The sequence below is a fragment of the Ochotona princeps genome, chromosome 13 (assembly GCF_030435755.1).
Source record: "Ochotona princeps isolate mOchPri1 chromosome 13, mOchPri1.hap1, whole genome shotgun sequence".
Lineage (NCBI taxonomy): Eukaryota > Metazoa > Chordata > Mammalia > Lagomorpha > Ochotonidae > Ochotona > Ochotona princeps.
Window position 1 is genome coordinate 67,562,814 of NC_080844.1, and position 12,631 is coordinate 67,575,444.

At 57.0% G+C, this 12,631-nt stretch overlaps 1 protein-coding gene across 1 annotated transcript in view; it reads left to right on the top strand.

Moving 5' to 3' along the window:
- Positions 1-1,769: 1,769 nt before the first annotated feature.
- Positions 1,770-12,631, top strand: part of MGMT (O-6-methylguanine-DNA methyltransferase) — a 216,326-nt gene continuing 205,464 nt past the window's right edge. The window contains exon 1 of the mRNA XM_004580178.2: positions 1,770-1,870. The gene's annotated coding sequence lies outside the window, so the exon portion shown is untranslated. The remainder of the gene's footprint in view (positions 1,871-12,631) is intronic.

Genomic DNA, 12,631 nt, shown 5'->3' on the forward strand with positions numbered 1-12,631 from the left:
GGGCTCCCCTGGCAGAACCTAGCCCGGGAGTGCAGCCTGGTCATCCTGCCAGCAGAGGAGGCAGGGCTGCACAAAGTGCACCCACATTCTCAGGTTCTCCGCTTGTGCAGGCCAGGTGCCCGTCCTGCCCTGGGGGATCTGTGTTCCTTTAACAACAGGGGCACAGACGTGAAGACAGGGAAACAGGCGCAGGTGGCATCTGGGTTTTGAAACCATTGCAAAGGATGAAAGGACTCCCACCAGCAACGTCAGAGCTCTGCCAATCCTGAGATGCCACATTCTAGAACATTCTATAGGCCTGGTCTTCTGGTCAGGCCTTTGGGGGGATGAAAATGTTGGCTGTTTCTTCCTAGATTGGACACTCAAAGACACTAGCGGTGGCTAGAAGGGATTATTTTTTTCCCTCTTCATAGCTCACAAGTTCAATTTTAAGCACTCAGGATTCATACATTAATTGTCACTTCAGGACGCGTGTACAGCATACTGTAGTTACTCTAATCCTAGCTGGGGCTCAACTCCTTTTTTAGGTTGCTTTAGGATGATTCCTCCTCTTCTTCAGCATTGCTCATTTTGGAAGACAGACACAGAGACCACCCGTCCACTGGTTCACTCCTCAGAAGGCTACATGGCTAGTGCTAGGCCAGGAACCAGGGGCTTCATCTGGGCCTCCCTTGTGGGTGCGCGCACTCCAGCACTTGGGCCACCTTTACTGTTGTTCCTGGCACATTAGCAGAGAGCTGGGTTCAAAGTGGAGCTTCTGGAACACGAACCTGTGCCCATATGGGATGCAACGCTGCCTTAACTTGCTACTGCGCCACGCTGGTTCTAGGGATGACGATTCCACTGGGGTCCCAGCAGTGACAGAGCCTGGGCATGGCACTAGCCCACAGTTTGCTGCGACCGCGGTATGGGCCTGGGGAGCTTATCACAGACTGTGGACAGAGGACAACACTGGGGACTAAGCAGCCAGGCGAGGCTCCAGAAGCGAGCTGACAGACCTTACAGACCCACCCTGTCCAGCTCTGGTGGCTTCCGGTATGCCTGGCTTGTGGCAGTACCCCAATCAGGGCTAGTACATGGGCATCCGTCCCTAAGGACCCCTCCTCCTAACCCTGCACCTCCCTCCCTCCCCGGTCCCGTTCTGAGGTGGGCCCCATGGTCCTTGGGGTGGGCTCGACCCAGTTCATGGCCAGGTCCACCTCACCGGCAGGGCCTGGTGGCCACTGTGTTCACTGGTCAGCAGCTGGGTCAGGAGCTGGCTGCCCTGGCTGCCGCTCGGCGGTCCCGGGCCCGTAGATGTGGGACTCCCCAGGCCAGACCAGGATCCACACAGCTCCTGGGCAGGGGGCAGCCGTTGGGTAGGCCGAGGCACAGAGCCAGAGAGGCGGAGGAGAGAAAAGCCTGCGCCCGTGAGCCAACCCCCCACCCGGGAGGCTGGTGCGGCCACCAAGCAAGTCAGACCTCGGTCAGGACGCCCGAGCCCACTGCGGCTGCGCACAGCGGTTCAGTCGGGCGCCGCTGCACTGGGCATGCTCGGACCACGAGCGTGGGCCGCGGTCCCGCCCCATTTTGGCTCCGCCCCGGCCTGGCCCCGCCCCTCTGCGCGACCGCGGCCGCGGGCCGGCCCTTCCCCCAGCCCCCCCACCCACGAGATGGCAGAGTCCAGTTCCCGCTCACTCCCCGCCGCCACGTACATAGGCCCCGCCCAGGCCCCGCCCCACACTCGCTCTCGCCCTGCCCCACGTACGTCTGCCCCGCCCACTCCCCGCCCCGCGCTCCAGGCCCCGCCCTCGCCCCGCCCCCTCGCGGCAGGGCGCGTTGTTTGTGTAGCAGCTCCCAGCTCCTCAGGGTCCTCGTGGGTTGTAACTTGGTGAGTGAGTTGCCGTGCTCCCGGCACCGCGGGGCTGTCCGCTGGGAGAGCGCTGGCGTCTGGAGCCCGTGGGGCAGGCGCAGCCCGGAGTGGGCGCAGCAGGCCCTGGTGCTGACCCGCTCCCCCCCCCGCCCACGTGCCTTCCCAGGTGTGTCCAGCCGGCCTGGGGCGCGTGGGCTAGGTTGCCCGGAGGTGGCAGTGGCTGGTCGGGGGTCTTGGCTGCCTCCTTGGCTGCCTCACCACACCAGCGCTGGTCAGGGAGGGCACCCAGGCCAGGACCCGCCTGCCCTTCGCTGCTGACCAGTGTGGTGACCGTGGGTTGGTCCATTCTGCTTTCCAGGAAGCTTCCAGAAGCCCTTGATCAGCTCCTGCTGAATTCCGTCTGCTTCCTGTCTGATGAGGCCCAAGTCCTGGGTCCCCGTGGGTGCGTGGGGCCTGGAGAGCCTCACTGGAAAGCAAGTGTTGTGTGCCTGTACCTAGTGTGTGCTGGGCGGCGCTCAGAGACGGGAACGGCTGTGTGGACACAGGGGTCGTCCCTAGAGCTCACCAGGAGAACATGGAGTTGCTGAGGTGGAGAGGGGGGAGCGGGCCCCCCAGGTGCTGGTGGCAGGGAGCACGTTTTCCAGTGTTGAAGGGTCTTTGGGCGCTGACACCCTGAGAGGAAACATTGGACCTTGAGCCCCCTGGGAAGGGAGGATGGGAGCTCCTCAGCCCAGCTGGCAGGGCCTTAGCTGCCAGCAGCCGGAACCTGCGGGTGGCAGAGCCGGTGGGCTCTGCCTTGGCTGTTTCGCTCGAGTGAGGAGCTGAGCTGTGTGGGCACCCGTGTGGCTGCCGCTTACAGCAGGGCAAGGAAGCAGGCCTCCAGCTCCAAACTGTTCAGGTAGTTCCACTGCAGCTGTTGTTTCCCTTAAACAAGAGCAACCTGTGTGTGACAGTGGCTGAACTTGTCTGATACCAGGTGGTGCTACTAGCAAGATGTAAAGAAGCGAAGCCTTGCTAGTGTTGCTTAACGCCTGACTCCTGTGCAGCCCGGAGCAGGTGCAGCTGTCTGGGATTTGCTTTGCTGTGGGCGGAGCCTCATGGAGGTGTCCTCCTGCAGGCCAGGCCCCGCAAGACCAGGAGTTCCTTCCCAGCCAGTCCTACTTTCAGTGGTGTCCATTCAAGTCGATTCTCCAGGTTGGCATCATGTTTATTTGGTGGAGGACGTGCTGTTGGGGAGCCAGAGTTCAGACCATCGAGACCCATGCCTCTTCCTTCTCCTGTTAGACCGAGTTGTCTGCTAGGCCACGAGAGGGAGTAGGGACCTCTGGAGACTAGGTCACTCACTCCCCAGATGGCGGCGACAACGGGGCTGGGCCGGGCACAAGCCTGGAGTCGTGGTCTCGCAACCAAGCACACGGCCCGTCTTTGGCTGCTTCTCCAGGCTCAGGAGCCAGGACTGGGATTGGAAGTGGAGCAGCCAGGATTTGGACCTGCTGCTCTGCAGTGGGATGCTGGTGTCCCAGGTGCCAGGTGTCCCTGCGGCACGACAGGGCTACGTGGGCCACTCCCTGGATTTAGAGGAATGCTTTTTTCATACTACAATTTATTCTCCCTGGTGGGAAAAAAAATAATGAAATCAGAGCAGTATTTTCTGACTGCTCCATGCTCTGGGCTCACTTTGCACATTCTGGATGGTCCTTGGTGTGGCCTGGAGTTGCAGCCCTCTGAGCCTGTCCTGTTGAAGATATCATCAGGAAAAAGTGCTTTATGACTGATATTCTGAGCTCGCCGAGCACGCTCCGATCACGGGGCTGGCCGGGAGCTCCTCTGCCTGCTGCTTCCTGCTGGGCCTTCTGGGAGAGTCCCGTGGGCCTCTTGCCCCTCGCGCCTGTCTGCAGTCTGTGTTTGCTTGCACCCCTGGCCCTGGTGCAAACTCCCTAATCCTGAGCCACTGTTGTGAGGTTTTTGACTTCCTGTTGGGTTCAGAAAGGCCAAAGTCTAGTCAAAGCCAGTCCTCCCTGATCTGTTTGCTGGGATCCACTGCAGGCTGGTGTTTAAGCAAAACCTGAAATACGGGAAAAGAAAAATTATTTCATAGAGAGAGTGCTTCCACATGCTGGTTTGCTCACCAAATGGCTTCCACAGCCAGCGCGGGCCAGTGGAAGCCAGGAGTGTAGGACGCCATCTGGTCTCCCGAGTGCTGGTTCTCAGGCTCTGGTTTATCAGGTGCACCAGCCGGGAGGTGGCTCAGAAACAAAGCAGAAGGGGCTGGAACCGGCTCCCGTATGTAGGACCCAGCATTGCAGGCACAATGCCAGCTCTCACTGAAGGTCTTCAAATCAGAGATGTGGCTCCCTTAGTGTCAAGACTGGCTGAGAGTGGGTTCTGGGTCCGCTGTGGTGTGGAAACTTGATGGACGCAGCAAACCACGCCTACTCTCCGGTGAAAGCGAAAGTGAAAGGGCCCCTCTTTCTGGAGCGTACAGTGAGCTTTGCTGTCTCAGTGTGTTAGGGGGGACAGGATGGACAAACGGGGACAGCAGTGAGGAGCCAGTGACAGCACTGAGGACCCGGGGACAGTACTGAGGACCCGGGGACAGCAGTGGGGACCTGGGGACAGCAGTGGGGACCCTGGGGACAGCACTGAGGACCCAGTGACAGTACTGGGGACCCAGTGACAGCGCTGAGGACCCGGGGATAGCAGTGGGGACCTGGGGACAGCCCTGAGGACCCGGGGACAGCAGTGGGGACCCGGGGCTTTGTGGTGTTATTCTCGGGCATGTGATGACCAGAAGGAATGGTCTAATTTTGTTTTGATGTAAAAATAGTTTTTAAAGATTGGTCTGTTTGAAAGACAGTGATAGAAATAGAGATTTTTTCTATCTGTTGGGTTGTTTACCAAATTGCTGCAATGGCTAGGGCTGGGCCAGTGCCAGGTTAAAGCCAGGAGCCTAGAACTCCACCGGGGGTCTTCCAGAGGGATGGCTGTGCCCAGAGGGAGCTGGAGGGGAAGCAGGGCAGCCGGGATTCACACCGGCACGCAGGTCTGAGGTGCAGGCAGCGCTGTGCAGGCTGGCTTGGTTGCATCACAGCACTGGCCTGGCCTGGCAGTAGTTGAAGTAAGGTGGGGCTGTGTGGTTTTGGGAAGCCACACTTAGAGTATGTGGAGTTTCCAACGGTTATTTGCCTAAGAGGAATAAATCGTTTTTGTGAAGACCCCTGCACCTCCACCCTGTAACCTTTGAAGTGAGTGGCTTCAGCAGGGGTGGCCCAAAGGGACGTGGCTACTGTTGCCTGCTGGTGGGCAGGAGCTCCCTGACCCTTCAGCAGTCTTGCTGCCGCATCCAGCCAGCTCACTCAGTCGGCCACCACAGGGCTGCCGGCCACGTGTGGAAGGCTGAGCCTCATCTTTGACACAGTTATTGTCCATTACATCGGTGGCTCAGCCCCGCCCCCGTCAGGGTTTTCCAGGGCGTTTCAGGACCCCCTACCCCCTCATACCTGGAGCAGACTTGCAGCCTGCAAAGTGGCTTTTGTAAAGCCACTTTTCCTTAGAGCTGTGCAGTCGGTCATTGTGTGGGCCTGTGTGTCGCCGTGGAAGGAATTGAGTGAGAGCCATCAATGCCTGGTGAGTTCTCTCTCCTACTGGGAGAAGGTTCTTGTTAAGATAATTTCCATGCTGTAACACTTGCAAGGCCTTCAGATCCGGCTCTGTGGCATCGGATCCGGCTCTGTGGCATCTGATCTGGCTCTGTGGCATCTGATCCGGTTCCCAGCAGTCTGGGGTGGCGCTGAGTGCGCCCGTCTCTGTGGCATCTGACCTGGCTCTGTGGCATCGGGTCCAGTCCTCAGCAGTCTGGGGTGGCGCTGAGTGCGCCCGGCTCTGTGGCATCTGATCCAGTCCCCAGCAGTCTGGGGTGGCGCTGAGTGCGCCCGGCTCTGTGGCATATGATCCAGTCCCCAGCAGTCTGGGGTGGCGCTGAGTGCGCCCGGCTCTGTGGCATCTGATCCAGTTTCCAGCAGTCTGGGGTGGTGCTGAGTGCGCCGGCCACCAGTGGTGCAGCTCATGAAAGCAGGCACTTGTTAAATCTACTTGTTTTTATTATGGACATCGATCTGCCAGTCGCAATAATGTGTTTATGGACATTTTTGTGCAAGCACAGCGCTGGTGGCAGCTCTTCCTGACAAATGGAGTCACGTGGGGAGGAGTTGAGAAAGCTCTTGCTTCGTGGAGAGATCCGGTCACTGCGGCCTGGGAAGTGCACACTTACCTGGAAAGACGGAGAGAGAGAATGAATCTTGGGACGGTGTGGGAGGCTGGAAGTTGGAGGTGGGGGCGGCACAAGTAAGGGGAAGGTATTTCTTGCTTGTTAGTGAACTTGGAGCCGCGCCTTCCTCCTCAGGGTTGGGAAGCGCTGCTGCTGGAATGTGGCTGCAGCGAAGCTCGGCCGTGTGGACTTGGTGCTGTCTGGGCAGGGAGCAGAGAGTGCTGGTTTGAAAGGTCCTATCCCTCTGGCAGCATTGCAGGAGCGGTGAGTGTTTGGGGGGGCAACCCATTCTGCAAGCTCCCCTGATGTGGGCGGACCCGGAGGGCAGTCTTAGGGTCCCTTCGGGAGCCATGCCCTGCAGCTCTGTGCCCTGAGTCAGCTGGGTCTGCTAGTCTGTGCATGCTGCCTGACTCCTGGGAGATGGGAATCGGCTCGACAGGCAAGCCCAGTGCGTTGTCATCACATCAGCTTCTGGCTTGGTACTTATAACAACAAGTGCCAGGTGTTACCCAAACTTTGGCTGAAGCTGCACAAACAGATGCCCGGCTGGCCCCCGGCTGTGCCTGGTGCAGCTTTGCCCCCCAGGGGCCAAGTGTGCTCATGTGCTCAGGTGAGACTTTGAGCCTTGAAGTCCTCAACAGAGAACATTCTGGGAAACTGGGTTGAGCCTCCGTGTAGTCAGCGCTCTGTGCCGGGGATATGGTGGCAGTGGTGGCAACCAGCACCTTGTATGAGCTGGCGGGCTTTGTACCAGCTGCTCCGTGGGGAGCGCCGGCTTGTCCGCTCGGCCTGGGTTGGTCTAAGCACATGGCTGTTTTGGCAAAGTAGAAAACGCTGTGTGATGAGCATCAGCCTGGAGTCCCCGTTGCATAGACGGGTGGCTGAAAGAGCATAGGAGCTGGCCAGCCACTTGGTGTCCTTCCATCCCAGGCCACCACCTTGAATCTCACACCGCAGGTGGCCTTGGAAAAGGGAGTGTCTGTGGCTCAGAGACCATGAGTTGGGACTGTGTGACCGTGACGCTTGTCCTGGTGGGGTCCGTGTCCAGCATGGATCACTCACTGTGACATGGGACTGTGTGACCGTTGCACGTGATGTGTCCCCGAGTAATGGTGGAGGAAGACACACAATGACCTGCTGGAGATTGCCGAGTTCAGCCAGGTGTGCCGTCCTTGCTGGTGCCAAAGGCTGGGTGTGTCACCACCACGTTGAGCTGTTGGCCATGACACGTGCAACGAGCTGTGCCGGGTGTGTTCTGATGAGTGCCTGCCCTGCACCCTGGCATTGGCCCCCAGCCGGACTGGCCTTGGAGAGCTGGCCAGGCTCCTTGGAGTCTAAGGAGGGACTGAACGCCCGGTTTCCAGGCACCAGATGCTGATGTGGACGGCCAGCGCTGTGACTGGCAGTGAGTGGGCAGTTCCTGCTGTGGCCTTACTGGCCTCTGTGATCTGTGTAGCCACTTCCTGGCCACCATGGCCCTGCCCAGCGGGAGGCTAAGTGCCCCTCAGCACTGCCTGCTGTCCCCGTGTCCCAGACAGCCTGGGACATGGAGCCACCGCTGCTCTGGCATGTCAGCGGCCCTGCTGTTGCTGTGCCACAGACGTGTGTGCTTGGCATTGAGTCAGAAACAGAGTTAATTTGTTTTCTCCGAAATATGAGGTTTGAAGACTTCCTGTTAGCATTGTTTATTTTTGCTGTGAGAGCCACTGCTGCCCTCGGAGCCCTCATTGGATCACGTGCCCCACAGCCACCCCACAGTCACCCCACAGCCACCCTGAGGTTCTAATTTCCTCCCCAAGTTTGCTCATGTGGGGTTTCCACCTGGAAGTCCCCTCTTGGAGCCTGAGGGACTTCTCGTTGCCCACCACGGAGGGTGGGGACAGTGGCAGAGCGATGGATTCTTGGGCCAGGACAGACACTTGTGTGGCAAGAGCAGCTCTCGGGGCCCCCTCATGCACCCTCCCACTTCACCACTCAGGGTTGCTGCTGGTTCCTTCTGGCTTCGGATGCCATTGGCCTTGGCTCCACTGCCTAGGAGGGTCATTTCTAGGAATTTGCTGACATGGCCAGGTCACCTCTCCTGGGTCAGATGAGGTCACCGTGGGTAGGTTTAGAACCTGGAACCACCAGGGCGTGTGTGGGCCCCGCTGTTGGAGGTGAGTCTGTCCTCTTGCCCCGTCTTCCTCCTGAGGCGCCTCCCTCCGGCCCCAGCCCTCAGGTTGGTGCAGTCACCCTGAGGAACCGGTGGTCTGCGGGCCAGGCAGTGAGCTCGCTGGAAATGAGAGTGGCCCGAACTTCGGTTCAGGACTTCTGTCGGTAGGATGACAATGCCCGTTGGTTAAGCCCTGGTCTCGCATGTGGTTACAAGCAAACTCTCGGGTTCACGGGTCATGCACAGGCCACATTTACTTCCAAAGCAAGGATGCCTCAGGGCTTTGTGCTTGGAGCAGGAATTCGGGGATGAGACGGACTTTGCTATGTGGTGCTCAGGATGCCTGCCCAGAGGTGCAGGTGTGTATGGGAGCCAGAGGACCAGAGTGGACAGAAACGTGTGTCTTACCTCCAGGAGCCCTGGTGGGAGCAGATATGGGGTGCAGCACGCAAGGCATGACTTGTGGGGTTCCCTGGCTGCTGAAGACCTGGGTGTTCCGGCATCAGATGGCTCTGCTCTGGTGCCCTGCAGATGTGTCAGTGGGAGGGAGTCCTATAGGAAGGAGAGGGGGCGGGGCTGAGCTGAGTGCTGGCCGCTAGCACGAATGGCTAGGGAGCCAGGCTGGAGAGCTTGGTTGAGTGTTCTGTCTGACACTGGCCTGTATAACCCTGCCTGCTCGTGTCAGCCATTGGGTTCCCTGTTGCTCTTAGGGCCATGTAGTTGGGTCCCGTTACTCTTAGGGCCATGTGATTGGGTAGTCCTGTTGCTCTTAGGGTCATGCGGTTGGGTACCCTGTTACTCTTAGGGCCATGTGGTTGGGTAGCCCTGTTACTCTTAGGGCCGTGCAGCTAGGTTCCCTATTACTTTTGGGGTCATACAGCTGGGTATCCCTATTATTGTTAGGGCCATACAGTTGGGTACCTTTATTGCTGTTAGGGCCTTGCATTTAGGTACTCTATTACTCTTAGGGCCATGCAGTTGGCTGTTTTTAGGACCAAGATGGCTGGGAATGTTTAGAAATCTTTGAGGAGTTGAGAAGTCTTCAAGATCTTTTTGGCCCTTAGGGTGCAGTTCAAATGGGGGTGTGGCTGCAGAAGGTCGGAACATGTTAAGATCACTTCTGTCAGCTGGCTCACACTGTGGGTTCTGCCTCTGTGGCGTGCGTCTGCTCCCTGGGAAATACGGCTGTCCTCCAGGGAGGGTCTTTCCTGGCAGATCTTGCCATTTGCCAGTATGCTGTGCCCAACCTGGCACGATGTGCTACCACCAGCTTCCAGCTGTTGTGGTCAGTGCGGGTCGTGCAGGAGTCGTGGTGGGGGTGTGTCGTACTATTAGTAGTTAAAGCGAGGATTTGAACTCCTCTCAGTTCTTTTATCTACGCCTGTTGTTTAATTCCATCGTGAGAGTCTGTAAGAATATGATTAACCTTGAGGGTCATCTTCTAATGTGATTATTAATGATTGATTCTGCGTATCCCTGCAATCAATACGAGAGGCATAATGGTTTGCTCTGTGGTTGGGCTGGAGTTCTTGTGTTTCATAAACATGGTTCCGTGACAGCGGTCATATCGGTTTATTACCCAGAACACGTTTGATGAATCCAAAGTGTATGATTAGTTTCAAATAATTATTGTGATATGCAGTGTTCCTTACATGACTTATGTAAATATGGCGAATAGTGTTAGCGCCTCCTGCCAGTAATAGTTAGGGTGGGGACGTGTAGTAATTGATCTTCCAGGGAGCGCTGTGATGGGAAAGCATTCTCGGCGGCTGGGAGTGTATTTTGCAAGTGTGCATTGGACCTTCGGGATGTTATATTGAAAAACACCCAATTGCAGTTACCATGGGAACCCAATTAGAATAGATTGCTCTATTTTTTTTTTGTCTTTAATCTTGACCAAAAATCTAACATGTTTCAAATATTTTTGAGTGGAATTGTGTTTCCATTCTGACTCTGCGCCCCGGGGCCCTCCCTCCCCTGCGGCTGGGGGCTGAGATGATGCTGTGTCCTCTGGCGGGGCCGCAGGAGTCTGCAGGCAAAGCGGGCGGGGAGTGCTGGGCTCCTCAGGGATGGTGGACCAGGCCCATCGTGACTGTCACTGAGTCGGGTGGCACATGTGGCTCCATGTTTGCCACTGGCAGCCAGCCCCTGTGCGGCCTCTCTCTGGTGCAGAGAGTAGGGGTAGCGGGTGGGTGGTCTCAGGCCTGGACCCTCTGTGCTCCGATTCCATGCACTGTTTGGTCTTGGAGCCTGTTGGCATGCAGCAGAGGTGCCAACAAGCTTAGGCGACTAATTTTAATACTGTAACAAGTATTAATTTTATCATGTTAGAGATTAGCATCAGGAGATTTGAAAATATTTATTAATTCTTTGAGACAACCATGAGCCCTGTTAGGTTTTTACACACAGTATTTTTATTTAATAAAAAGTAGCTATATTTTCCATAGAATAGTCAGGTGTGTCACTGGTTTCCATTGTTTGTTTCTTTTCATTTGTTTGATGAGGGGCAGGAGGAGAGAGAAAGGGAGAGAGTGAAGCCATCCTTGCTCCTGGTTCACTCCCTAGAGCCTTGCTGTCGCTGGAGCCAGGAGCTCTGGCTGGGTGGCACACCGGAGTGCAGCGTTGCCTCCCAGGGTACGCTTTGGCAGGAAGCTGGATCTGAAGTGGATTGAGGCTTGTTCCCAGGCATGAGATGTGGACTTTACACTCTGGAGCACAACCCCACTCCCCAGGATGGTAAGAAGGCAGGTGGATTCCAGGTGCCTTCTGCCTGCCGCCTCTTGGATGCTGTGTTCTGTTGGAGGGCCAGCCTCAGGCAGGGTGCAGGTGCCCGTCAGAAGCAGGCAGTGGTGGTGCCAAAGGACTGGCTGTATTTGGAGCCGAGCTACTTGGGGACCGTTTTGCATTTGTTCCGCTGTGAACTGTTTGTGTTTTTGTACCTTGGATGACTTGATGTCGCCATTCCTGGGCCCTCTGGGAAGTACTGCTTCATTGGATTACCCAGACCAGCTTCCTGTCACTACACACCCAGGACGAGCTGCCCCGGGAGCAGGGAGCCCAGGAAGGACGAGCCACCAGGAGCAGGGAGCCCAGGAAGGACGAGCCACCAGAAGCAGGGAGCCCAGGAAGGACGACCCACCCAGGAGCAGGGAGCCCAGGATGAGCTGCCCCGGGAGGACGGAGCTAAATGGAGCTCATGGTTTTGAAGGCTCACAGTGCAAGCTCGGGTGGCCCACCAGGGTCTACAGTTTGCCTTGGCCTGAGGGTGGGAAAGTTACAGAAGAAGGCTCACCTGGCCAGGCAGGAAGGCAAGTGAGAGACAGAGGGGAGGTAGGCCCCTCCAGTTGTGATAAGCTATCCTCTCTACAACTGTCTTTCAGTGGCCAGCTCCTGAGCAGAAGACTTCCTTATCTGTTAAACTGTAATCTGGTCACATCTCTGCCTTAATCCACTAACGTCAGCATGAGGTGTTGGGGACCAAGCCTTCAACACACAGTGTTGAACTAGAGTTCTCTGCTGCATGTGTCAGCACTGCCTTGCTTCCCCTGAGCCCTCTCGTAGCAGGAGGCATGGGTGGGTTCCCAGTATTGATGTCTTCTGTCGTTCCTGGCAAGTTCTCAGGTCTTCACCGCGCCTGTGTGGCCAGCTGTGGCAGGTCGCTTGTTCATGTCTGGGAACATCCCTCCAAGTTTGGGCAGCCATTATTAGTCATTCATGCTGGCAGTTCTTTTGTTCCGAGAACCAGCTGGCAGGTGCACACAGACCCCCAGCAGTCCCAGGTGCTCGCGCGGAGTCACCATCTGTCTAGGTTTGCAGCACAAGTACCTCCGTGCGCTTCTCATTTGGTCACAGAATATTAATGAGGGTCAAGGGTTGACAAAGTGGACAAATTTGATCACTTCATCAGATGTTCTGGCGGGAGCCGGTTCTCCCCTGCGGGGGGCGCAGTGGTTCCTGGTGGGTCACTGCCATGGCTTGTCCGCCCCCCCCATCCATCTCCCGCCAGTCTGTGTGCTGTCAGCCATGGGGGTTTTGTGGGTGTCTTTTGTCAGGCTGAGTGTGTTGGGCTCCATGGTGCTGTTACTGTGGTGAAGTTCACAGGTTGGTTCCCGTCTCTGAAGCCGGGTTTGTGTTCTCAGTAACCCCGTGTGGGTTTCACGTGTTACTGACTGCTTGTGGTGCTGGTTCACTTGGTTTGTAGTGTGAGGATTTGCGTGTCCGTCCGTGGGGCTGCCGGCCTGCAGCTCCGCGGAAGCGTCTCAGCGTCTCTGCGCCTCTGTGTTAGGACAGTCTTGGACTTGACATGAGGCTACGACTATAGTTTGGATTAGTTTAACAGACATTTAGCATTGCTGCTGCT